The following is a 27,700-nucleotide window of genomic DNA, read 5'->3' as shown; positions in this document are numbered from 1 at the left end:
AGCCTAATCAGGAATTAAGCTAATTATAAAGAGCCTAGCCTTACATAATGATCCAGGGAAAAGGAGTTAAAATCCACAGACCTCCCCTGAAGTATAATCTGAATTAACTGAAAAGCTGCTACATCCTTACCTTCAAGGATATTCAAGATCCTGGCGATAAGCAAAAGGATATTAATTCTCACCCTCCTTGGTACTTCCTCTAAAGGATTATTTACACCTCAGTAAAATCCTGCGCTCTTAGTTTCAACTGGCAAGCACAACATTCACTCTAATTTCATTCACAGTTTGTTTCAACACCACCAGGAAGGCAGTCTCCTATACATTAGCTTCTCAGCAAAGTCCAGCTTGCATCTGAGACTCTGCCCTACAGAAGAAGACAGCTTAAAGATTCATACAGCTGAAAGCTTAGGGACCTTAAAGTCCTGCAATCCCTCGGATCCCTGTCACCAGGAAGACAACAGCATTTTCCAGTTCTGATTCCTGAATGGGACTGAATTCCCCTCCTCTTGTCACAGCAGTGTGGAATATCCAGCTGAGGGATGAAACACATGTGACAGACTGGTGACTGGCCAGAGCAATTCTCCTCTGCAGTCCTACTGCCGTGGCAGCAGTTTCAGATCTGTACTTCATTCACAGAAATTTAAGTGCACAACTGTGCCTTGTGCACAGCTTTTAAAAGCACCTCTTACACCTCTGGGTTATTAAAAATGCATTACATCAGTTATGTGAAAATACCTTATTTCCACCAATGTAGGGATGTACTGAATGTCAACAGGGGAAAATCTGGGAGGTCCCTGCAACAGAAATAGCAAAAGGCTTCCTTAGCACTTGCTTAAGAACATTGCAAGATGGGCAGCATGACCACAAGTCAATTTTCAGCTTTAAGAGGACCATGGGAGCGTAATAGCATGGAAGAAACTGGCAAGAGATCCAGCTGGCAAACACCCGCTCTGAGCATGACAAGCCCTGAGGAATTCAAGATCATGAATCCTGAGGAAATCATGCATGCTGTATGAATTAAAATGAATCAGAATGCAACCAGAAATTCTGATGGCTTCAAGACTGAACTTTGAGTATTTACAACCTCTTGTGTTGTTTAATCTGCATAGAGTGGTTTCAGTTCAGTCCAAAGTGCCACCTTCACTCCAAGATCCAGTAAGATTTAGCAGCTCTGCAGTAAAATCCTCCAAGCCTGCCTTCTTTCTCCTGTCTTCCATTCCCCAAAAACACTTGTTCTTCAATCGATTCCCAATGCTTTACAAAGGCATCCCTGAATTTCAGTCACTGTCCCATTCCTATGTCCAAACTACAGTGCTTAACACCAGCTTGCCTGACACTGCCTTCTGAAGGCACCATAGCCAGGAAGTATAGCAAGACATTCCAAGACAGCGAGGGTTTCTTGCTCTATTTCCCTGAAATTACCCTGCTTTTCTGTGTCCCAAGTTGTGAGATTCTGTTTTCAGGTCTCAAGACAGCTTAGAGATACACCCTTTTCTGTTCTTCCTCCCTCACACTAACGAGGTTCTACCCACTTTGAAGGGCTGATCTAGCAGACACCAAACAACCAGTTATCCAAGCTGCTCTTGTGCTCAATTTACTGCCAAATACACTAGGTCAAAGAACAGGAGCAGAACATGATAATGAATAAAGGGAGAAGGAAGCAAGAAATGCATCATAAAGAGTTTCAGAATTTCTAACATTGAGCAATATCTTTGTTCAATACAGCAGAAAATGTGACATCCCTTGTCAACCCTAAAAGCATTCTCGCTATTCATCAGAATTCTTAAGGTTTGATAAGGCAAGAGGACATAAGCACTTACTGGAGAAAAAGAAATAGGGAAATGCAGCTCTTTTTTGTCAAAGAAAGCTACCACAATACTTCCAGAATCAAACTCTCTCTGCATCCCTCAGGGCCACACTGTCAGTTCACTGTGCCATTAATGCTGTTTACACGGAGCATCAGGCACCTCAAGGAAGCAAAAAGGGCTAAGTGTTACCGGCCCAGACAAGGATACTTTGTAATTGTTGCCCACTTGTGCTTTTCATACTAGTCAAACAGAAACTATGCATTTTAAATTCCAAATTTTTACATCAAGCCTAACCGAAACACTGAAACAAAACATGGTGTGAGTTATCATAAGCCCCTTTAGATTTTATTGAAAAAGTCATGCAAATTTTAACTACAAAAAAAAACTTTTATTAAAAACCTGTTTCTCAAACAAGTAAAGCTGCACTGATTTTTGCCACTCTTACACGACTAACAAGGTGGAAGGCAGTCAAGGTCCAGATGTTTAGCCAGCTACAGCAAGGAGCAGTTTCAGCACCAAGAAAAGAAGATGGAAGAGGATACCCGAGGGTACAGATAAAATACTTCCAGTAAAAGAGAATATCAGGGTCTTGTGAACAAGAAGAAAGCCTTGACAGTACAATTTCAAGTTGCTCTTAACTGTTAATGCAGGTTATTATGGTTTGCTCATAAATGAGATGTGAAGTGCAATGATAGTTACTCTTCCCTGCCTTAGTGCTGCCAGCCTAACTGCTGTCAGGGACAGGTCAGCCAGAAATTGGAATAAAGCACTGGAGATGCACGACTCCTCTCTGAACCTGCTCTTCATCTGATGCATCCCCTTGCAGGAGGTCATCAATTCCTTTCTTCAGCCGACCTTGTGCAACCTGGACGAGCAATGTCAAGCCTGTACCTGCAGATATAAACACCAGGCAGCCCTTGCATAACCAGCTCCAAAACACAAGACCCAAAGCACAGTGGCTTTCACTGCCATCTAAAGAACACAAGGCCCAGATGATGAATGAGAGCACGACATCAGGTGTGCTGACCCCAAGAACACCGCAAGAGGTGGGAGTGATATACTGCCATATACCAGAAACAATTACCATAATCATGACCAATACATCTGGCTCCAGTGCAGAAACACCCCAGCTAGAAGGAATTAAATTATGTGGATTACTTCACTCCTTATGTTATGCAAGGAGCAGCCTCCTGTGGACTGAACCAACCAGAAGATTTCACTCCAGTGAGCAAGTCAAGCTTCTTCACCAGGGTTGCTTAATAGCTCTTATATAGCAAAAGATGCAGATGTTTTCAACATCTTTGCTGGAGAAACAAAAAGCCTTTACTTGTTTCTCTCGTTGATGATACTTTAAATTGTTACCAAGTTCGCAGGTATAACAAACAGAAAGGGGAAAAACTGAAGTAAGAAAAGACAGACATTGTCTGCCTGCCTTACAGATCCAATGCCCTGCAACCTGAAGACAAAGTCACACAGCTACAAAGAAGCCAAAACCTGTTAATCATTCATCAGCACCACCTCCCAAGCCCTTCCAAAAACAACCCCAAACAAACATACTGCGACTATAAAGCACATTTATATCTAGGTTCCTATGCTGTCTTAAAACTTCCCTGCATTTAGCAAGATCTCTGTCCTGGAAAATAAGCCAGAATTGTGTATATGCTCGTGTGCAAGTACACAGATTCCGGAAAGACTCTCCTCTTTCCCATCAGAGTCTTTTTTCCAAGGTTTCTCAAACATTTTTGGCATTCTTACATGAAGAATAAGGCATCAGGAAATCAGAAACCTGCCTTTCAGAAGAGTTTTAAAGGTGGCATCACCATCATAAAGGCAATTGAAATTTTACACTGCGCCTAAGATTGACTGAAAAACACCAAACATCAATTGCAGTCTAGAATTAAAGCTTTCTACCAGTGAAATGTCAGATCGTGATCTCTCCTTAAAACATTTTGTGATTATGTCAGCATCAAAGCAACTGACAGCAGAAACAGGCCCCTGCTTCTGATGATGGTATTAGTCCTTCAGCAGCAGCATTTCACATGGGTAATTTCACGTCTTGTAAGAACAAATCCAGAAAGATTGCATCTGTCTCAAAAGCAATGTCCTACTGCAAACCAGGAGGAATTACCTTCTGTTCTCTAGTAAATATTTCACTTAAGAACAGAGGAATAACCTTTTTTTCCTCAGCACTATCCACTGTTACCTAGTGATTCAAACACACTATTCCCATCCCTAACTCTTCTAGGAAAGATTTACTTCACCACCAACCCAGTAACTAACTCAAAGAGCTGGTTCCCAGTTACTGTTTTCTTCTTCTTACATACAAACATGTTAGCTGGAGCAGGATTTTCTTGTTGATACGAACAGGCAGGCTGAAAGCCAAGTGAAACTTGGTATACAGCTAATTATAACTGGAAATATCCCTTTTTAGACCACCATGTTGCCCATCCTACTCCTCTGGTTTGTTTATTCAACTGATGCATGTTCTCCATGTAAAAACACTGAGCTGTCTCAAGCTAGAAGCCTCTCACACTGGGACTAACATATTTTTCAATATATATTTTGCAATGATTAAATAATGACTAATAACAGAAACAATACTTCCTGTCTGAACTGCTGCTGAACAGTTTTTCTGTGTGGGTATCTTAAGATTAAGAATTTCCATGGGTTTAAATCTTCGATGAGGCTGTGCTTTCAACCAACATATAAATTGTTTTTTTCCCCTCTCCAGCCACATACACTCATTCTTTCCTTTTCTCCTGCTGCCTGAGTAAGAATTCTAGTTGTAGGTTAAGCTCAATGGCAAGCAGAGATAATTGGAAGAGAGTTCATGTAATTCATAGACTCACTGGTACTGGGATATCTTCAATAAGCCTGAAGAGGTTCACACGTGATAACTGAGCAAGATTAGACAAGATGAAGCAGAAAGAAGATTAAAAAAAATAGTTTTGAGATTTTCTTTCCTACATATTGCCAATACTATTTTGGCATAGTTCAGTTTTCCACAGAAGATCATGATCTTGAGGCAAGAACCAGTCAGCACATTGCTACGTATCTAAAAAAATCATATTGTTAAGTCAGCCACTGCTGGATTAAAAAAAATACTAGAAAAAGGACTGACAGAGAAAATCCTCAACACTGCTATCATGAAAGGCAGACAGTGAATCCTGCATAAGCTGGAAATATTATATAAATGGTGGAATTTCACTGTGTGTGGATCCTGGCACTTCAACGCCCGGTTCAATTCTCCATACAGTTCCTCCAGTCAATTTTATTTTAGAGAAGGGGAATACAAAAACCACATTAACTCCTGTGGTTGCCTTAAAACAAAAATGCACCAGGGAAGGGATGACTACAGCAAAGACAGAATGTGACTTCCTCAACCTTCAACTGCTCTCAATCCACAGAACTCCTTAAATTTGATGCAGTTTGTTCAGAAACCCCCCACAGACCTCTTCTCCACTCTTTTCTGTATCCTGTCCTTGAGCCCCCAAACTTTTTGCATCCTTGACAGCCTTAAGCAAGGAGTTCCCGAGCCTCAACAACAATTCTTTCAAGGTTATTTCATTGTCTTGCACAGATTCCCAAGGAAAACTAATAAAATTGCTTCTAAACCCCCTACATGGCCAGAAGAGGCAATGTATCAGTACCTGAAACCTGCTCTCCTTGCTACCAAACAGACCAGTTTGTTTCACATTTATGTGTTCTCCTGAAGCTATTGTATTATTTGAGGTTTGACTTCTCCTTAACATCCACCCTTGATCAAAAATACTGCAGCAGCCACACACCTGCGTATTATAGCTTTCAGCTGAAATTTGCTTATTTGTAAAACACATCTTCAAAATATAATTTTCTTACTGTTGAGTTCCATTTCATTAGTGCTGGACTCAATACAGCTTCTCTCTACAATTCCACTGATATAAATCAGTTTCCAGTCTCAAAAAACCAGACTCCCTGAAAATGTTTGAGTAGCAAACAACTCTGCAAGTTTCCCACAGCATAACAAAAACCAACATGTTTTTGACAACAGACTGGCAGCCTCCAGGATTTTAATGTGTGTTTTGTGTTTTCCTACCAGCTTTCTGATACACCAACAGCTATACTGGAATGTACTTCTCAAGGTCAGTTTCCTACACCGTGGAAGACACAGATATTTGTTATGTCCTCAGAGGTTTGAAACTGTAGGAGAAAAAAAAACAACACAAAAACAGATTATCCGAGAAACTGAGATGTAACTTCAGTTACAAGTGACAGTCTGTCACAGGATCAGTTTCAGAGTTAGTCATCTATGTTGTGTTTTATTCAAATTTATAGGAAGGCAGTATATATTGTTTGTTTTGCTTAATCAGGATCTCAATGGAGTCATAGTAAAGCTATCCGTATCCAAATTACCATTTCAGAAAGCATCCATGATTAAGAGACTTACACAGAGATTTTTTTTCTGTTTTCAGCTCTGTTTGCTGATGGACAAGGCTATGCAGGGTGACAGATTGTGCTCCTCCCCTCAATTCTCCTGCTACCAACAGCAGCAGCCTGGGCCTTGCCAAGCTTCTACTCATGCAAGTTTGCCTTCCTGAGATGAAGGTCACAGCAACCCTCAACTCATCAAAAATATTTGTCAACGTGGCTATGTAATAATTTTAACATATAAGATCAGAAAAAAAATAGCATTTAAATAAAGCCAATCTTTAAAACAATTCACAAAAAGAGTGTGAATGGAATTATCATGCAACTCCACTTTGTAGTGATAAACTCTGCAGCCATCTAGAAGAGATTTTTGAATCTCCAGCTTAAAGTAGGCACATTATTGAGTCAAGAGAAGCTGGGACATTCAGTTCTCCCTGGATGCTTCCCTTGTGCTGTGTGTGTCACAAGCCATCTGGGCTGATTAGCCTAAAAGCACAGAATTCCTTAGGCTTCAGGGAATAATTGCAGAAATTATGTACAATTTAAGGGTTATTCCCAATCCATAAGTTGCTCAGCCACCTCATCAAAGTAAATCCTTATCTCCCATTTCCTCTGGCTAAGAAGCCAAGCCTCCTTGCAGTGAGGATATTGCCAGCAGTGCCAGTACCTCTTCAATACAGGCCATTAAAATGCACTCTGCAGAGCAGGGCCTCGGCTCAGCACAGACTAAGTGCTCACGAAAACCCAACAATCTGCAGTGAATCAGGCATTTTAGCAAGGACTTGCGACACCAGCTCCCCATGTGACCAGGGATAAGCAAAACCCCTACCCTGAGGAGACTTTCTTCAATTCCTATAGGATACTGTCAGCAGAACTGGTGCAGCTGAATCCTCCTTTCAGAGCAGAGAATGACTACTGAGCAAAGTCCAGAACTCTGCAAATCCAGCTACTTTTGATTAAGGAGGAAACCACATTCTCAGAATGTCTTCCAAAATGCAGCAGTTTAAGAGTGAGCTGGGGTGTGTGCCCAAGAGCTGGGAAGAAATGGAAAGCCCTTTCCTGATCAGCCAAACTTCAACTTTGGGATAACTATTTAATGCTCTTGGGATTTTAGTGCAACATACATGTGTGCAGGTATCCAGAGATTTACATAATCTGTTTTTATTGCTCCAATTGAAACACAATACAGGATTTTCAACCTAATTATCAAAAGCACCATTAGTATTTTGATCTCCTTAGCATCCCTGTTGGCATGGGACTTAACTCTGCTTGAAAGCTTCTAATTAAGAAGATGGTGCTGCTGTTTACAGTGAATAGTGGCTGAAAGAGAACATCACAACCACTGCTGACATATTTTATCATATTACTTTCTGTAATCTTATATTCCTTCACCTCCTCTCCATTTTGAGAGAGCCACACTTTCTAAGGATGCCAGGCAAACAATGTTCATCTCAAGACTAATGGTATGATGGCTTTTTATCTAAAGAGCCCGTGCCAACATTTCCTACTAACTGGTTTATTCCAAATAACCAATCCCTCTTAAAGGATGATCAGGACCAAAAGTAATGGATTTTACTCCAATGAGCTTTTACCCGAACAGTTCCATTAAACAGGATTACTCATTAGTATAACAATACATTAAATGAGATCATTATGTTAATTGAGGCTATTTCTACCCTTTCAACAGCTTTACAGTTAAAAGACAATACTGGGCAGTTTTTGGAACCCAAGCATTGATAGTTTTATAATGAAAAATACTATCCATGAGCAGAAATCAACTTCAAAACCAACTTTTCTACTCTAAGTTGTATACTGACATAGATCCTTGGTTGACATTTAGGTTATTCATGTCCCATTTGTTAGGCCATCACCTCTTCAGCTTGGAGGCATGTAATTCAAATGTAACGTAATTTTAAATGTAATGTAATTCAAAATGGGCCCATAGAATTTAGAGGCATGTGAACATTACAAAGACGATAAAAAATCTTGTCAATTTCATTCATTATCAGCAAACAATGTAAATATTTACTGCCTCAGGCTAACCCAAGAGTTTTGTATCTTTCTCCAGAAGTGATAAATTTACTAAAGTCTCAGTACATATGTGAAGTGGCTCTCAATTATAAAAATGTAACAGAATGAGAACTTAGATTCAACTTCATTTCACTTTTAACACCTTCGTAGCAAAAAATTCTATTCTGCACCGAATCAAGGCTCAAAGCGCACAGACACCAAGAACAAACTTGCTACAGACATGAAGTTCTAACCCTGCAAGATGCACCAGTTCCCCCGAAAAGTGCTTTCCATCTTTACACAGCATACCAGATGGAGTACCAGATCGACAATCCTTACCTTCATTTGATGTCTGGCCTGGACACTAACGCTCTGCTAGAGCATAAAGTTCCCATGCAGTTTCGCTTTCTTAAACTGAAGATAAACAGCTCAACCTCCTCCAGCTCAAAGTTAAAGGCTGAGGTTGCCTACGTTTCATTGTGTGCCAAAGTACATTTGACAGAACGCGAAGCGAACAGCAGGCTCTGGGTGACGAAAGCAAAGTCTCAGTGTCATTAAAGTGAAATCACCACAACGTACAGAACATCCCCTCGGTATAAATCTCAACAGATCACTGCTAAAGCAGAAACGCCACCATTATAATTCTTTTCCACTGTCACTATTTCTTTTTAATCGTAGTCTATGAACACACACTGGGTGCTTTTGCTTCTTCCCCTTGTCGGAGATTAAAACCCCCGACATACGAAACCTCACGCTACAAGACCTCTGCGACCGCGGCTCGCAGCAGCCGTCCCCAAGGCACCTGCAGGTGCGTCTCCCCGAAATTACACCGAATTACAGGACACGCCAACCACCGCAGAGCCGGCACCGGGGCGCTCCCTCCGCCGGCCCCGCCGTGCCAGGCTGCCCCGAGCCCGCGGCACGGCGGGCGGCTCGCCCTGACACGCAGCCGGCCCGCGGGTGAGCGCTGAGGCCGCCCCGCCCGCCCGGCCCCGGCCTCCCGCGGCCCGCGCTGCCGCAGCATCCCCGGCCGAGCCGCGACCCCCCGCCCCGGCGCAGGGCGGCGGCGCTGGGAGGGGACAGCGGCCGCTCCCCGCCGGCACGGAGCCCCCGATGAGGGGGCGGGGGGCGGCGCGGCCGCCCCGCACTCACCGCCGCACGGCGCGGGCCGCTGTCGCCTCCCGGGGCAGGCCCGCTCCGCGCCCTCGGGTCCCGCCGGCCGGCCCGGCCGCGCAGGGAGGGGCGGAGGGCGGGAACACGCAGCCGCCCCGCGCCCCTCCGCCCGCCCTGACGTCAGCGCGGCCGCCCCGCCCTGCCCATGGCGGCGGCGCGGCCGCTTCGCCTCGCCGCGTCTCCTTCATCGCCCCCCTCGCCCCCTCCGCCGTGCCCCGGGAGCCAGCGGACGCCTGGGCCGGCGTGGCCGCCGCGGCTCGGCCGTGTGACGCTGGGCGGGCAAGGCCCGCGGGCCGCCTCTGCCAGGCTGTCCCAGCAGTCGTCGAGCCGGCTGGCAGCACCAAGGGCAAAGGGGAGTTGTTAAAAGCATTGCAGGAATGGGCCTGCGGGTGTCCTGGCCCTGCGGCATGGAAGGGTGGAATCATGGCACTGTCAGGGGTAGAAGAGACCTTTAACATCACCCAGTGCGGCCATCCGCCCGACGCTGCGCTGTAAGCCCTGAGCCGTCACCCAGCGCCAGATCCCGCTGACGGACGCCTCCAGGGAAGGTGCTCATACCTCCTCTCTGCACAGCCTACTCCAGTGCCCAACCACCCAAACAGTGAAAAAATTGTCTTCCAGGATCTAATCTGAACATCTCCTGTTTAAGGCCATTTCCTCCTATCCTCTCTCTGCACGGCAGAAGAGACCGGCCTCACCTCAACACAACCTGCTTTCAGCGAGCTGCAGAAAGCGATGATGTCCCCCCAACCCGAGCCTCCTCAAGACTAAACAACCCCGGCTCCCCCAGCTGTTCCTCACAAGACATCTTTTCTAAACCTTCCACAAGCCTTGTTGTCCCTTTGTGGACACACTCCAGCCCCTCAATGTCCTTTGTAAAGTGGGGCCCAGAACTGAAGACGGCACTCGAGGTGCAGCCCCAGCAGTGCCCAGTGCAGGGATTGGGATGATCCCTGCCTTGGTCCTGCTGCCCACACTACAGGAGAGGCACTCAAAGGTGACCCAGCTGTGCAAAAATCCTGAAGGACTCGCAGTCATCCACAGGAGACCAGGCATTCTCCATGCCAGAGCTCACAGTACTAATTGAGAGTTTAATTTCCTCAAATTTTCTGCCTGTGCTAGGAATTAGAAGGCACTGACAGAAGGTTCAGGAAGTTCCTTGCCGGTGAGGTGAATCACTGAGTCATTATTTTCACCTCAATTTTCTGCCTTGGGGCTTGAGTTTCTGCATCTCTCCTGTTTTGGGGCCTTCATGTTTGCATTGTCACTGCATTTCACCATCCCATATTGCTGTGCTTCAACATCGGGTGTTCTAAGTCTCTTTTCTCTCAAAAGTTTCGATAGCCAATTTTTCTAAGCTTTTGCTTGCCTGCTTTGCCAGGCCTCCCAGAGGGAGGAAGCCGTGCAGTCACCTCAGGCTATGTTTGTGTAGAAATAAAACCAACACCCTGTAATTGATAAGCCTTCTTCACCTCTTGACTAGAAGCTGGGCGTGCCCAGATGTCAGCCCAGGCACTGCAATGCCTCCTCATCTTTCTAGACACAGGGCATGAAGACTTTGGTACATTTGCCCCCTAGGCAGCAGAAAAGCCTTTTTAGAAAAAGAGGGGACGAGAACTGAAGCTTTTATATGGTGTGTTTTTTTCCTGCTTAAACTTAAATGTACCAGCCATATTAATGCATTTATTCTTAGAACAATCTGAAGTAAAATGACTCTCCTGTGGTACAGGAAGGGGAAAAAAAAAAAAAAAAGGCAAGCAGAGAGATTAAATCTCTCGCTCAAAGCTGAAGAGATAGCATAAGCCAGGAAATGAACTCAGATTTCCTCAGTCGGGCATGGGTGCTTTAACCACACAATCATCCTTTCTTGCCAGTCATTCTCAGCTTCTGAGCATCAACTGCATTAGCATAAATTTGATTTTTCCTTACTTTGTTCATCAAAACAACTTCCCCATTCCCCATGAAATTTCTTCCTAATAACTTTCTTCTCCATTTCCTTCCTAAAAATTAAAGAAATTCTATTAGAGACTCACTGGGAGAGTTATATTTCCCACTGCCTTTCTGAAGGCACTGGCGGGTGTTTCTCCAACATCAATACTTGAAGTCCTCTCTCACAAAGCAATTGTGGAGCTCCCCTGGTGCATCTCTGAGGCAAGATCAAGGAATAAAGATCAGAGAACCAGGAACACTTGTAACCAGCACAAAGGAGGCACATATGCTGTGTGTGCTGACCTGGAAGTGGTGGTATAACCACATTTTTTAACTCCAGCTCATGCTTTTATAATCTGGAAATAATTATGAAACAGAGCCCTGAAAGAAAACTACACATGGAAAAGAAGAAAGCAGCCTAGAGATATTTTAGGACAGATTTGAGAACCTCCACTGTCTGTTTAGGCATTTAACAGATTTCCATGTGCTTATATAGGCTAAAGATTAAGATGCAGTCTTGAAGAAGAATTCAGAGTTTTTGAAAAAGGAAGCATTACATACAAAACTACAGCTTCTGACTGCTTGCCTCAGGAAATGGTGTTAACCCTCCTACAGACAGACTGCAGACTGAGGGCCAGCTATGATCAGCTGCAGGATCCTTTCCTACCAGTTTATTATCAGATGTTTTCAGCTTGAGGTCTTCACCTTGAATTGATTTTCTATTAAATTGATTTAAATGGGCATAATATTACACTGGGACTAAAAGCTTGTAATTATCCCCTTTGCTCACAGACCTGGCAGTGTGCTGCCTCCAAAGCCAGAGACACAGCAGTGGGTGACACCAATGACCCCGAGAAGAGCTGGATGTGCAGTCAGTGATATTCACACAAATATTCTCCCAGCCCCAAGAGTTCACAAGCCAGGGACTCCACTCTAGTGGAAAAGGAGAGAAGGAGTTCTCAAATTTGACCATGTAGCAGAGCCCTGCACTCTAGAAAATACAAACTAGACATTCCTAATTCTCTTCATTACAATGAAGCTGAGTAAGTTTGCTTGAGTTAAAATTATCCTCAAAGCAAGGACAGTCTGCTTCCAGCATCACTTCATAAAAATTATCTTTGCCATGTCCATAAAAAAAAATCTTTGCTCCGTAGCTCATATGCTGTGACTGCTGCAAACTAATCTGTTCATAATAATTTCACTTTTACTTTGTGCATCCACTTTCTGCTTCTGCATTCAAACACATTCTGCTTGAACTCAGACTTTATGCTGTCTGACAGATGAGCTGTATTTTCTTGGTTTACATTCTTTCAAGTTCAAAAGGTGTCACTGTTTTCTTCCCCCACATATAAGTAATAATGTATTCATTGTGGGCATTTTACTTTTACAAAATACCGCAGCATGGATTCCCACTAATTCACCGACATTCAAGAAAAGGAAAACAGATGTTAAAATTAGAAACCATATGCTTCTTGGGGTCTAGATGCACTTTGATTAAATATATGACAGTGCCTGCAGATGGATGGTTAGGGGTCGTAATTCTTCATTTCAAAATATCTCATGATTCTGTAAAATGCATTCATCAACAGGCATCAAAAATGTACTTTTCAGCTGTCTTCATAATCTGAGTCTCTACAAATATTTTTTTTATTAAGTAATATATCCCTTACATTTTCTTTTGACATTAAGGAGTCACTGTCTCCAAAATTACCTATTTACTTTTCAACTTCTTGTACTTTTTAAACTATATAGGTAATTTCAGTTTTGTACTACCTTAAAAATATGCACTAAAATGGTATTTCAAGTTTATGAACTTGTTTACTGAGATAATAAGGAAAGTAATGGGCTAATGTCACATAAAGAAATACCCACCATGAGTATGATTGTGTATGCATATGTATTATTTCCATTTATAGTGTCCACAATTAATGAAACTTTGTACCATTCTGCAATAAATAATTGTATAAAAATAGAAGAATTCAGTTTGGTGCAAGTTGAGGTCTTTGTAGTGGCTCCCCATCAATGCATCTTTTTCCCTTTTTACTTAAGGGAAAACACAGAGGTGAGCTCAAACTCATTCTGATGAAAAATACATGTTTACCTTGTCACATTTAAGATTAAGTCTTTTGTTTTCCTTGGCTTTGAAAAAGAATCCAAATGAAGTAATTGAAGATTGGATATCTTTTCAGGCCTTAGTGCTATCTACCACTTTTTAAGTAATATTTAGTTAATAGGGCAATATTTAAATGAAAACCTGTTCATTGCATTTCAGGCTGCTTTGTTATTTAAATAATTGTCTCAGATGTCTACCTTGCAAAGACAGTGTTGCTGTATTTATGGGTTTGGTGAGCTTTCATACCCTTCTTTCATAAAAGTTTTTTTGGTCAAGCTCTTTTTCTGAACATTGCTGAAAGAATACTCAAATATCAGTCCAGGATGTGCTTTTAAAACTCTGACGTGTTACTCTGTGGCCAGCCCTGCTGATGTTCAGAGATGCTCAGGATGAATTACACTGTCTGTTCGTGAGGGGAAAAGCAGTGAATTTATACAGGCTTAAACTGCTCTTGTTTTTTAGTGGTGCTGGAGTAGAAGTAGCCTGGACCAGTTCAGTAAAATCTGCCATTGAAACCCACCCCAGGAATCTTTACACCTTCCTGCTCCTGTGCTCTTACTTCTGAGGGCTGACCATGCATGATGCTTCAAAATACCACATTAATCTAAATAATTTAGACCTACTTAGATCTAAATTATTTAAGATGACTAGTTAAACAATTTAAGAAGCCTGGTTAAATCTGTTTCTAAAATACAGTCTTTGTTTTCTGCACCATCTTCGGCAGCCACAGTCCAGCCATCCACACCACTTTTACAAGCACAGGGAAGCTTTTCTGGGCAGTCATTCAAATGGTGTGGCACATTTCTAAAATCCAGGTGTGCTGTCTTTCATTTCTTACAGAAGATACTGCTTCTCAGCGTCTGAATGTTAAAACACATTAGTGTATAATGTATTTCATTTAAGTCTGATACAGTTTCTTCCTTATTTTTCATTGCGACTTCATTTGTATTCATGTAGGCTGAAAGGCCTAAGGAATCCAAATGCCTATTGTTTCCATTATTCAGTGGGATTTTGGAGGACTCTGGAACATAAATAAAATTCCTTATTTCAGCTTGATGTACAGCTATGGAAATTGTTTCCTTTTGGGTAATTAATTTTTTTTTCTAAATCAGGACAGATTAACGTTTTTGTTGCATTTTATAACTGAATGGTTGACTGATAATCTCAGAACTCAAAAAATAGCCTTTTACAAGTGACATTGTAAAGGAACTTTATCTCGTGAGTTTGTTATTCTTCCTTTATCTGTAGAGGCATTCAGTTACACAAGAGAAAAGACAACAGTCATGTTTCTAATAATGGCCTTCAAACTTAACAGAATGTGAAAAGTTAGCTGGAATTCAATGAAATCTCAGTAGAAATCAGTAATAAAGATGAAAATTTATTTGCACTTCTATGGCTTATCTTTATGCCAACACTGTTACAAAGGAGCCTGCTCTAAATTAATGCTAATCCTGAACTGATTGATGTGGATAGTTTGTGGGTTTGCTAATTTTGTAATTTAATAACATTTTAAATTCTACAATCTTTAAAATGTTTAATGAAGATGAAATAATAGCTTTTTTGTTTGTATAGGCAGTGTTCTCCATTTTATGATATCATTACAGTTTTTAATCCTGAGATTTGCAGAAGTTATCTATTTATAATCAGCACACAACACAGTAATGGACCAACAGAGCTGTACATATTAAGAAATGGAAGAGCAAAGAAAGCCTCTAGGAGAAGAACAGAGCAAGAGCATCATATTTATGTGTTTTCATTTGACTGCCTGAAGAACAGCATTCCTGTTAACATGCATCCACAGGGAAAACCCACAGCTGGAGTCTTTCATGTTGTCTAAACCTGATCCTTCTGGGTCTTGTTCAAAAAATATTTAGAAAGGACAGGACACCTGGGTGGTGTGGTGACCAAAGGTTCCTACGTGCTGATAGCACACAGTTAAATGTGATATACAGAGAGCAGTTTGATTCTTGGCAAACTCACTGTCACCTTCTCTCCTAGGATGCCAGTCATCTCACCAGCCCTAACGATAGCTTGATTATATGATGGTCTCTCAAATCTTTTTGGAAATAAGATACCTGCATTGTCTCCTTATCTGTTCCACTGTAACATTTGCTGTTTTGCTACAGAGGTTTAAGGAGTGCCCAGAATTACCTTTATGAGCTATAATTTTGTTTCTTTAAATGCTGGACCAGTGACAGATATTCTGTAATCAGTAAGAGACTACATAAGAATGACAGAGTGATATCACAGAATGGTTTGGATTGGAAGAGACCTTAAAGATCATCTCATTCCAGCCCCCCTGCCATGGGCAGGAACACTTTCCACTAGACCAGGTTGCTCCAAGCACCATCCAGCCTGGCCAAGAGCAGTCCCAGGACTGGAGCATTCTCTGGGCAGCCTGTTCAGTGCCTTACCACTCTCACAGAAAATAATGTCTTCCTTATGTCTAATCTAAACCTGCCCTCTTCCAGTTTAAGAATCCTAAACCAGACAGATTTATAGATTAACCCCACCTTCCTTTCTTAGGGAAAATTCCCACTCACTGATTAGGGAATTATATGAGAAAACTGTTACATGAGATGCTTTTGCATATTGTAAGGAGGCACCAATGATTATAACATGTCCTCTGATCAATTTAATTACCTACTTCTCATTGCAGATAGATAAGAGAGATCACAGGGAAGAAAACAGATCCTGCACTGTTACTGTACTTTACAGGGATTCTGGCCACAGCAACCTGAAATGATGAGGCTACAAATCCTCCTGGAGAGCAAAGTCACAGTTCAGTCTCTGGCCTGACAGATGCAGATCATGTTCCACCTCCCTGAGCCTGGCTCCTCTCTCATCCCACTGAGGAGCCCCTGCTGCCTGTGCACCCAGGCCAGTCCTCGGCTGAGCTCTTGGCGTGTGAGCAGTCAGGCCCTGTGCAAAGCAGGATTCCAGCTTACCAGAAGCTGGCACAGGGAATGCTTCCTGCCAGCTCAGATGAAACATGAAGATGTTTCAAGAGGATTCATGTATTTTTCAAGTCTTGATTCATAGCTGAATCAGACTGCAGAAAGGAGTTGACACTAAGTGATGTTGTTTCCATGAACACTACTTCAATCGCGCTATTTTTTTATGCAACTAATTAGTTTCAATTAACTTAAGGAAAAATACAAGTAGACTGCTGCAGTAGCACACAGAGGTTTCAAAATACAGGTCAGGACTTTAAAAATAGTTTTATTCCATGTATATATTTGATCCTAATCTTTCTTGTCTGAACATGTCAAAGCATCAGAAGATAAAAAATGAAAGCTGAAATTCCATTACATTTGCAGTATTAAATGGCAACAAAAACCAAAGATCAGATTAAAAGATGTAATTGCTTTTCCTCTGGGCACGTGGCAGTAACATGTGCACTGAGGAGCGAGCTGACCTTAGCCCAAATCAGGTGTGACCAAGCAGTAATTAAGTGAATAACAGTGTTTCAGAGCTCCACAGGAACATCATCACCAGTAACACTATATGCCCAAAATCATCATAGCTTGGAAAATCATGAGATATTATCTCACATGATGTTTTATAAAAATTTTCGTCTTCTTTGATGTTTACTCCATCCCTCCTATTTTATTAACCCTGGTTACTCTGGAAAATAGTGCTTACATGTGGACATGTAAACAAATAAAAATATATTTCTATAAAACAAAACTTTTACATATACCTTCATTTACATGTCTGTGTATATGCTTGTATATATCATACATCTCTGGGTGTACATATATAGAGATATAAAAATATAAAAATGATTTTAGGTATTGGGAATCATCTGGAGAATGGTAGTGGGTGTTTAGATGTTGTATAAATATGGACCCTGGGCAGCTGGAGATGCAATTTACTGGATCATTAGTGGCCGTTCCTCCACGTGGGGTTGGGAAGCCCAGCTCAATATGAGCCAGAGGATGAGCCCTCAGTCTGTCTGCAGGGTCCTTCCTAAACACTGAATCTTTCTGGACACTGTTTTCAAAGTCTGCATAGTTCAGTTGCAGTGAGTGGTACGTGCTTGCTTTCCTGTCGAGAAAGCTGGATTCTCACAAAGACAAACCAGAAATTTTATTATTATACCTGCCTCGGATACATGGACTTCTGAAGGAATTTATCCCCAGAGATTCTGCCAGCTTCCTGAAATACTGGCACCAGACAATCAGTCATTATTCTGTCTAGGAAGGCACGTAGCAAGGTTCTGCTGTGCTTTTAAATCAGGAGGTGTGGAAGTGTTTTTCTCTGAGTTGATAATTTCTAACTGTAGATAGTGGCAAGTTGGAAAGAGACTGAACTATTTTACAAATGTATGCAATAAATAATAATGCTTTCCATGGTTGTCACGAGGCTCAAGGACAAATTCTTAACAGCATGGCTCTGGCATTTTAACGGCTAAAACTGTGTTTCAGAATTAATAAAAATAAGTTTTATTTTATGCTGGCAGACAAAAAGTTAAATGCAAAATCATGGGAAGAGCTGCTGCTCCTTCAGTCTCATTATCAAGACAGTTGTGAGAAATATTTTGTACTCAAGACCTTTTGAAACCAAGTAATTCCTGGTGTACTACAAACTTGAATGTACCCTCAGAATTTGCTTTGACACAGTTAGGGCTACTTCTAGTTAACTGTAAATAAAGTGAGGTGTAGAAAGGTGCCAGGATCAAATTGGCAAGCTCGTGGCAGAGACAGAGGCAGAATCCACCATTCCTCCCTGACAGATCCATAAATTTAGGACTGACCCATGCAGACCCTATATGGAACTGTCCTGTACCAAACTGGTGCAGAGAAAGAAAATCAAGCCTGATACACTGAGTGCAAAACAGCTGTAACAGGAACATATAAACGTAGTATTTGTGGATATTTGCCTAAATGTTGATGGTTAAATCCAAGGCTCCAGAAGTCCCAGGGGTGCTCCCAGGAGAGGCCAATTCAAAGAAGCTGGGGGTTATCTCTTTACTGAGAGGGCAGCTGAAGTACAGAACTAACTCAGACTGCAATGATGCACATATTGAAAGTATTAGTAGATAAAGATGTAGAAAATTAAAAACCTACGTAGAATGCCCAGATAAGTGGATAAACTTCTAGGGAATGCCTGGCTTTCTTCCATTTAATATCATTCTAAGCTGTTTATTTGATTGCAAACATGTTTTATATGTCTGCTGGGGTTTTTTATGCTACATTTTTATAATCCATTGCCATCCTTTTTCAAGACCAGGGTGGTACTCTGGCAACCTCACTCTAAGTTGCAGGAAAAAGTGAGGACAAATATTTTAGAGCATGAAATCAGTAATACAATGACAGCTGCTGGGCTTGAATACAGCATCTCTGGGGAAAGAAGGATCTTGGTGAAAGGGGAATGTTCTTCTGCATGGTTCACTTACCACAGTGAGAATGGAACTACCTGAATTAAGGCTTTCCCACTGCACGCAGTGACACACATCACTGGAGTATTTAATTTCTGCCAAGACTCATGATTTTGCTGCTGTGTGAGTGACACTCAGTGTTACACACCTTTGCGTGGAAGATAATCTTCTTGTGCTCATCAGAAAGCAGTTTAGGGGAAAAAACTCTTTTTGGAGCCAGAATGTCTAACCATAATTAGCTCAAGTTGCACTGTGGTGTCCAGAGGGAAAAGGGGTTTGGAGCCATTTTCATTATAAAAGAGATATCTTATTAGTCCTGTGAAAGTGTGCAGAGATGACAACCTCACTGATGTGAAAATTCAGCTACTAAAGTTCTCCAACTGATTCCAAAATACGTCACTGGAGAGAAATTGGATTGGGGGGGGGGGGAGGGAAAAGGGCTTATGGTAATTTTCCTTACAGGTATAATCTCCTAAATAACTGCACCCTTCATCCTGACAGAGGCAGTCTGACAGTGTGCATTTAAAGTGACTTATTTCAATATTAAGGAAATAGTAACCTGTGCTGCTGATGCCCCTAAATCAGGAGCAGTATTGCAGCTCTAGCTAAGAAATATGAGCCTTAGTTTTTCCTGGAGCTGTGTTTCTCCTATAGTCCCAGTGAAAGAATTTTGCTTTGGAAAGCACCGAAGCAGCTGCAGGTAGGAGTGTGAAGTGTCATTTCTCCAGATGCAGATGGCCCAGAGTGGTCCAAAGATGGGAGAAGACAGAGGGAAATGAGATTAGGAAGAAGGGGAATCAGAAAACTACAAAATAGGTCACAAAATAGTTTTTCAACTCAGAAGGAGAGGATGACCTTGTTAATAAGAGATCAGGTCTCATGAAATGTTGAAGAGAAGTGAAAAAATCAGTCCTGTCATTTTCCCCTGGAGTGGTGGAAGCCCCTACTTTGCACTTGCTCCATTTGCTTTTAATTCCTGATGCTCCTACAGGGGCACCCCCTAATGAGAGAGATACACAAGGGTATCACCGGGGAGCCACAAGTACAATCTGTAAAATTTTACACCTGAGGCCAATTTCAAGTACTTGGCTAAATATAAATTTTGCATATTCAGTGAGTGAATTAAAACGTAAGCATGGGATAGAAGCATGATCATCCTTAGATCTGCTTTCCGAATCAGTGTTTATGTGACTCTCCCTTTGTCACTGAGGGAATAGATGCCATTCCATGAGTCCTGGGAGGCCATTGTAGTTCTAAATGCAGAATTGCTTACCTGGCAATGTTGGTGTGTCAGTAACCAAGGTTACTGGCTTTTAAAAAAAGCTTCAGCAAGAATCTGCAGTTCTCTGACACTTCTAGTTCTGTCCTGCTCCTCCAGGTACAAACTGTAGATCCAATATCGGCTTGGATAGTATTTTATTTCAAATATTTTATTTCAAATATTTTTAAAATTAATTTATTCCAAACATGTATTTCCCGTAGGTGAATAATGGATATGCAAGCATTTCCTCATAAGCTTTCGACTTAGGCACAATGAACATACAGAATTATTGCTTAAAACAATGTGCCCTCATAAATGAATTTTAAACATTAGTATTTTAATTAAAGATATATTGGAAAACACAACCATTTTTCCTGCATCTCAACAGGTCTTTATTTTAAAAAACATATATACCTAATCTCTCACTACTGTTAGGGATCATGAAAATCACTGAGCTGTCTGCTTGCTTCCCCAAGATGTTGCCCAAAATTATGTTTATTCCAGCTTACTGTCACCAAGATTTACTACAGGGGTCCACAGCTGATGACAAATGTCAGCTCTTACAGTAAAAGTTAATTTGGAAGAAAAGCAACCCACAGATATGTTGATGGATCTTTTCAGATATTTCCATGATTAATAATTCAACAGAGGATGATTTCAGCTTCTTACAAATTTAGAAAGCTATGATGATAAATGTACCAGGTTAAGGAACTGGAAAACCATAATTCTCTATTTCTACATGACTTTGAAACAGCTTTAGGGAATATACGTTCCGCTGCCAACGTATCTCTCTTCAAAGCTAGAAAATCCTCTTCAGAGGAAAAGACACTTTGGAGCCCATGTCTAATTAGTCTGTGGCCTTTTTGCCAACATGCATAACATTCAATCTTAGAGAACGAAGAGCACATGGTCACAAGACTGAAATGCTGATAACCACTGAGAAAACCATCCTTCAGTGGCACTTTGATCTCTGAGGACTAGCCTAGGACTGAAACTTACTCTGTTGCTCTTTTAATAGGCATCAGACCATATTGTCTGTCAGAAATAATACACTGCCTGCACTGAGATGTGACCCAGTTGGTGACAGCGAATTAAATCTCACTATGTTCCCTTTAGAGCTCCTTTGAGATAAAGATCTTATTATCCATTACCTCTGTCTTTGTAGAGCATGTAATTTCATATTAAATTTACCATTTAAGGGCTAATAATATGTTTAAAGCTCTGTATTCGACGGTCTTTGGTCACTGCCAAGAAGGAATGAAGGTGGCACTGAAAGTTCATCCATGTGGATAGTAAACAGAAAGAGTAAAACCAGATTGGTGAGAGTGGGCTTTATATTTGCTCTGCAACAGAGTTCTGTACAATAATATATACAAGTGAGAATTCATTTCTGTGTCAAAATGCAGACAACAGCAGGAGACTGTATTCTAAACAGCATAGTAAATTCTGTATTGTTTAGCTTACAGATAAATTGGGGGAAGGATAAGAAGGAAGGAATATACTGGAGACTTGTCTACAAAGGTGTTTCTTTTCTTATTGAAGGGGCAAAAATCATCTTTATGATCCATCTGGCGCTTCCTTGTTTGGACTTAAGAATAAGAACTAGATACATATTTTGTGCTTATTTTTAGCATTCATTTTCCTGTCTCCATTTTGTACATCTATTTATATCTGTAAGAATATACATCATATAGATGTATCTATATGATAACCTTGGCAGCTTGTTCTCAGAGGAATGAACTCAAGCACTCAGTCCCACTGGCTGCTAGGAGACTTGGCAAAGAGACACCATTGCTGAGCCATTTCAGGCATTGCTCTCAGATGCTTCTCAGGCCAGCAGCTCATGGAAATACTGAGACAGAGTCTCCCATGGCTTGCTAATGCCTAGTTTTTAAAAGAAAGAGCTGGGAGATGTAAAATAAGGCAGAAGACAAAGAAGAAGGAGGCTGCAATCTCAACATTCCTTATCTCTGCCTTATCTCATCAATACCCTGCACATCTCTAGGTCAGGCCCAATAAGGATGCAGTTTTGAGGAGGGTGTGGGGGAAGCAGGTGTGCTTCTCCAAATCCCAGGGATACTAAAGATGGCAGAGATGACAGCAGAATTCCTTCCATCCTCCCAGCCTTTCTCGACAGCCACTTCCCACACTTTAATCACTTCAGAAAACGTAAGGAGCAGAATAACCCCACCCCCCCCCCCCCCCCCCCATTGCCCTGCCTGCCAGTTAGTTTTAATTGCCAGCACATCAATTACGATGCATTAATTGCTGGTTCTGTTCCTCCCTTGTTTACCAGACATGATGTCAACCCAGTGCTTGGGTTGTACCAGTAGCTGGTTTTGTTTCCTGGCCTGCAGCAGGCACCCTGTCCACCCTCTCTCACAGACCATTCTTACAGGCAAATAGGACATTCTGTGAAATGTCTCTCATGTAAAAATCCAGCTTACAGTCTGGTTCCAGTATGAGAGTGTCCCCTATGAACTGGCCATCTTTATTTAAATGTTAAAGCTAATGCCATTACAAAGTCAAAGTAGTCTGTCCTCTAGACCTGTAATAACATTTATGCAGGGAAAGTACTCTGCTTTGTGTTCACTCTGTCAATTCCTGAGTGCTCCTGGTACCAAGAGCATTTCCACAAGGGCAGGATTAGTTTTATTCACCCACTATGTGCAGCATGCCAAGTCACTCTTTTCCCATTTTGCACTAATTAAAAAATAAGCATGTAGTATGACAAGTTAGGTTCAGAAATCTCTGAAGGACAGACCTGCATGCAGCACATCAGCTGATACTTTGTGCCCTCAGCTATGACTTATCCCTATTCTCTTAAATTACATTCGACTGGCTGATCAGTTCATAAAGTAAATGGACAGCTGCAGCAGAGAGCAGACATTTTAATAGCAGAGTGCTGTAGACATGGCTGCCTGCCAAAGAACACATTGTTAAAGCAAGCAGCATAAAATGAAAAATTAAGATATTGGCACCACGACCTACTGGTAAGAGCTGAGGGTCAGTAAAGGACACAGCTATAATCTAAAAGATTTCTTCCACTAGATTAAGTTTAGGACAGGCAAAGCATCCTTGCTTTGGAGAAGTGTTCTGCTGTGCTGGGAATTGAAGCAAGTCTCCAAACAAACACAGAAGCCCCTGTTGCTGTCCTGGCCACCTCAGCTTCTCTGCTTGGCAACTGGCAACTCGGTACAATCTCTCTTTATGGCACAGCTGTCACAGCTGGACATAGCAGCACTCAGATCAGTTCTGAAATGTACATTCTCAGTAATCAATACTTATTTTAAAGTATGCGCTTCATTTCATACTCTGCTTTGGCTATTGTTTATTTGAAAAAAACACCAACGTTTTCTTGAAATTGCCTTTTGACTGAAACAGATGCAGAATAACAGCAGTGAGAGAAAGGAATGTATTCTGATTCTGTGTCTGCCAGTGTTATCACCAGTTAACAAGCACTGCATTAAAAAAAATGGTTTGGAGAAATTCTCTAGTTAAATGGCTCAGCTTTCATTATTCAGGAACTCCAAGCATGAGTGCACATCCCTTCCTCTGGGTGCACAGACATTGTGCTCCAGTCTCTGCTTACTTATCATCATGTGCTTCTAATAGAGTTGTGATTTTTTATTGCTATCCTATACAATGACTACAGTATAGCCTGTGATGTGCCTTTATTCCCCTCAGTAATTCTTCTGTCACTGTGACCTACTGCCTCTTCTTTGATTTCTTTGCAGAAGTTGTGTTTTACCCCACAGACATGTTTAAATAGCTTGTCAGCATCTCTCTGCCATCCCATTTATTTCTGTGCCTGAGAGTACTCTTTCCTTTGGAGCAAGCTGGACCTGAACAATTAAGCAAATAGCTAAAATTGACATGATGAGACTCTTCAACAATGTCTTATAGGACCTGGGACAAAATTACAGTATAAATTGAAATATTTTTTGCTTGTTTGTTTATATGGAGTCTGTCTAGGAGTATTCCCAGTAATGCCTGGAGACCACAGCTAAACATTGGAAGTCTTCTTGACCTGTGACTGTTCACAAGCAACGGGCAAACGTATCTACAGATTTCATTATTTGCAATCACTTAGCCAAAGCTAAAGGTATGAAATACAGCCTGTGTGTGCGCCAGGAAGTCTTGTCGGCTCAGTGCAGCAAGATTTTCCTCCACAATGCAGAACAGCTCAGAAATTTCTAAGGCGAATCACCAAGAGTGTCCTTTGATGAATTTTTACAATAAAGCAGGAGCATTACTAATGCTTTCAATATTTACAAGGTGTGCAGGAGCTGAGCCTGAACATCTCCAGCTCTTCATTATTCATCTGTGTAAGTCGAGCAGTGCTCAGATTTCCCTGTGCTGCGCTGGGCTGGAAAGCAGTGTGTGATTATCCAGACAGCCAGAGCCAGCCCTGCCATGTGAGGTGGTGAGAACAGGGAGAGGGAAGGGCAGCTCTGCTCAACCACGTGGTGCCAAACACGTCCCAGGATGTGGGAGTTCTTCTGCCACATCCCACTGTGCTCACATGGGAGACCAGGAGGTGTAGACCTCCCTTGGGATTTTTTTCTTTCCTCTTCAGCCCACTTAAATTCAACACATTTACCTGTGGGTTCAGACCATCTCATTACAATTCCTGCACTTTAAGGTTAGGATTTTAATGTGAGGTTTTTTCCTGACCTTGCTTCATGTTATTTTTACACACCAGGAATGAATGACTGTTATAAATAATGGTGCTTTCAGATATTTTGGGTTAGCAAGCTATTCAGAAGACCTTGAGAAGCTGACTTGTTTTCAGTGGCTTAATAGAAGCAGATGAAAACAGGAAAAAATAACCTTTTTCACACCATACATTTTAACAGGAAAGCATGTGATGTTTATACCATGATCTAAATTTTCTCATGCAAATCATCTCAACAGGGTGTGAAATGAAGAGCAGTTGTTTCATTCTCCTAAGCTTCCTCCATGAAAGTTTCAGCTTGGATAACACAGAGTCTTCCACGCTAATCAAAAGGTGCTTAAAACGGCAAATGTCTAACATACATAATCAGATATAGATGTTTTATAACTGCATCCATAGGGATTTTTTGGGCTTATCCACACCAGCCCTAATTGATTGTGACTGTCCACTCCCTTTATTTTACAGCAGTCAGGTAGGCTGGGTCAATTTCTTGAAAATTGAGTTACATTTGCATTATGTTAACACAGGGTGACAAGACAGGCTGGGTATAAGGAAAGGTTAAAATCTGGTACAGAAAAATCAGTCTGAGCCTGCTTACACACAACTTTGCTGTCCCAACCCAGCACTACACAAACACAGATACTAAGCTTCCTTCCACTTTAAGCAGCATTATTAAGAAGACCTGAAAAAGTGGGACAACTGAGCAGCTTAATATCACTCTCACCATGTGGAGGCTAATCTCTCCTGTCTTTATTCAGGATGCTCCTTCTCGGGGTCTCTGCTGACACCTCTCCCTGTCTGGGCCAGGGAAGATCTGGGTCCCGCAGTGATTGAGGTCACTGGGGCAGCCACACAAGCACGAGGCTGCAAACCACAGGCACCTGATCCTGCTGCTACATGGGCACAGGGACACAGGGACAGCCACAAGGGCTCCCAGCTGTGCCACACATCCCAAAGGATGCCCCAAGGCCACAGAGCTTCTCACTGATCCTCAGCTCTGTGAGAGCAGGTGGTTTTTTAAAGCAACATTTGTCACTAGCATCTGCATTAAATAGGCTTCAACAACACATTCCTCACTGAGGGCTGTACACAGAAGTCTGATCAGGGGCTGAAGACTCAAGGCAAATATGAACAATCTTTATCCCAATCTTTATCCCAATGGCTCCTCCATAGCAGACTCCTATCAGCATTTCTGCTGATAAAATTGAGCTACAAATATGAAAGGCAATTTTAAGGAGAAAAGCTTAAAGCACAGTCGTGAATTAGCGAAGCTGGAGTCAAATGTAACAGTAATGAGCGCAATTTAAAAAAATGCCCATTTGTTGTATCTTCTAGAGAAGAGAGTCTCAGAGTAATAAAAGTAATGTACATGCTAAGTATGACCAAGGTTAAAGTGACAGCAAGGCTCATTTGTTTCAATCCCTCTGCCTTCTGAAATCCTCTCTTAAATCTTAAGGCTTCAGTGACATCTGCTGTTGAAGACCTATTTAATTAATTAGTTGTAATTTAACAGATATTCCTTCTAAGTGAATTCTTCTTCCATGGAGTTTCTACTCTTCAACTATATTTGCAAAAATTCCTACCATAACCTTTTAATCTGATCAAAAAACCTCTGAAACTGAGCTCTTTTGTTATCCTGCTCATCCCACAAGGTGTTAGATCCCTGTTGCCTTTTTAAAGCAAGAAAATGTGTCTCCCTGCCTTGCTCCTGCCCTCCTTCCCAATTTTAATACATGGAGATTGCATGAGCATGTGTTTAACTGCCAATAAAGCTAATCCCAATGTGTTCAAATCCATTGGTGGAATACCAAGATGGAGTTCATGATCAAAAAGCAGCCATGACAAGAGGAAACATGATCCTAAAGCTTTGTAAACTAATGCTTCTGTGCTCTCACAGTAGCCTTTAAAGAGCAGAAAAGAGGAATTCATCTGTGGTTCCTTTCATGTGTGACTTTAATGCTTCCAAGAGCAGAACAGAAAGCCTTTAGTCCAAGCAGTTCAAGTAATGCTTAAATTAAGGCTAAAAGTCTGATTCTTCACCTCCGGGCAGAGAGAGAATTATTCAGAATTAAACTCCCTGCACTGCAGGTCACACCTCCAGTAATGTGATATGATGATTTCTATCCTGGATAAAAGGTGTTGTGTCAACATCATACTCCAAGAACAAAATATGGCGGAGCAGTAGACAGGATGCTGCTGTTTGGTTGCATCTTTTTCTTGTCATTCTGACAAAGAAGCCTTTGTCACACTAAAATTGATGGCCTGTGATGCACTGGAGTTAAGGCCACAGAGTCGGGCTCCAGAATTTTGCATCCTGCTTCTGCTGTAAAATTTGCTGTGTGAACTTGAGTAAGGCACAAAGTGAAGCCTTCAGAAGCATGCAGCATTTCTGGATGTTCACTTCAGACTGCAGATTTGTCTTGCAGAAGTGACAGGAACATGGGAGGGGTTTGCACCCAGGAAGCCCTTTAGACCCAGGTCTGCCTAGCTGCTGCCCCAGAAATGGGGGTGCCCAGCATTGAAGTGGCCCTTGGCAATAGAAATCTCCTGTCCCATGTCACAGACGTGGTGGGCTTGATACAGCAATTGCCCACTCTTTGGGCCCTGTTTGTTGGTGTTACAAAAACTGTCTTGGTTTGTTGGTGTTGAGCTGTCAATAATACAAAGTAAAATGTGATGTAAAATCTGAACTACCATAGCCCAAAGCAGAAAGGGACTATTAAATTTTATTCTGTCAAAGCATTCCACAGGTTAGAAGTGACACTTGAAGGAGTGAAATCAAGCAGCCAAGGGGAAACCTGCCACTGCCCCACCAGACTTTCAGTCCCACATATCACTGTAAACCATTGGGGTTTAAACAGTTACTAAACACAGGACTGTATTATTTATTTCTGATCTTTTTTAAACTGTGGCTGTGACTGAAATGTCCTTTCTCTCG

General features: G+C 41.8%; 1 protein-coding gene across 6 annotated transcripts in view; it reads right to left on the bottom strand.

The window, feature by feature from the left end:
* Positions 1–27,700, bottom strand: part of CCSER2 (coiled-coil serine rich protein 2) — a 96,960-nt gene that overhangs the window by 52,417 nt on the left and 16,843 nt on the right. For 4 of the 6 annotated variants that reach the window (XM_038140283.1, XM_038140286.1, XM_038140288.1 and 1 more), the window contains exon 1: positions 9,378–9,520. The exons of 1 other annotated variant lie outside the window; for it this stretch is intronic. The gene's annotated coding sequence lies outside the window, so the exon portion shown is untranslated. Of the gene's footprint in view, positions 1–8,564; positions 8,750–9,377; positions 9,521–27,700 lie in introns of those variants that run through there. One more of the 6 variants, XM_038140284.1, reaches the window with a different exon arrangement.

Source organism: Motacilla alba, chromosome 6 (assembly GCF_015832195.1).
Source record: "Motacilla alba alba isolate MOTALB_02 chromosome 6, Motacilla_alba_V1.0_pri, whole genome shotgun sequence".
Taxonomy (NCBI): domain Eukaryota; kingdom Metazoa; phylum Chordata; class Aves; order Passeriformes; family Motacillidae; genus Motacilla; species Motacilla alba.
This window is presented reverse-complemented; position numbering and strand designations above follow the sequence as displayed.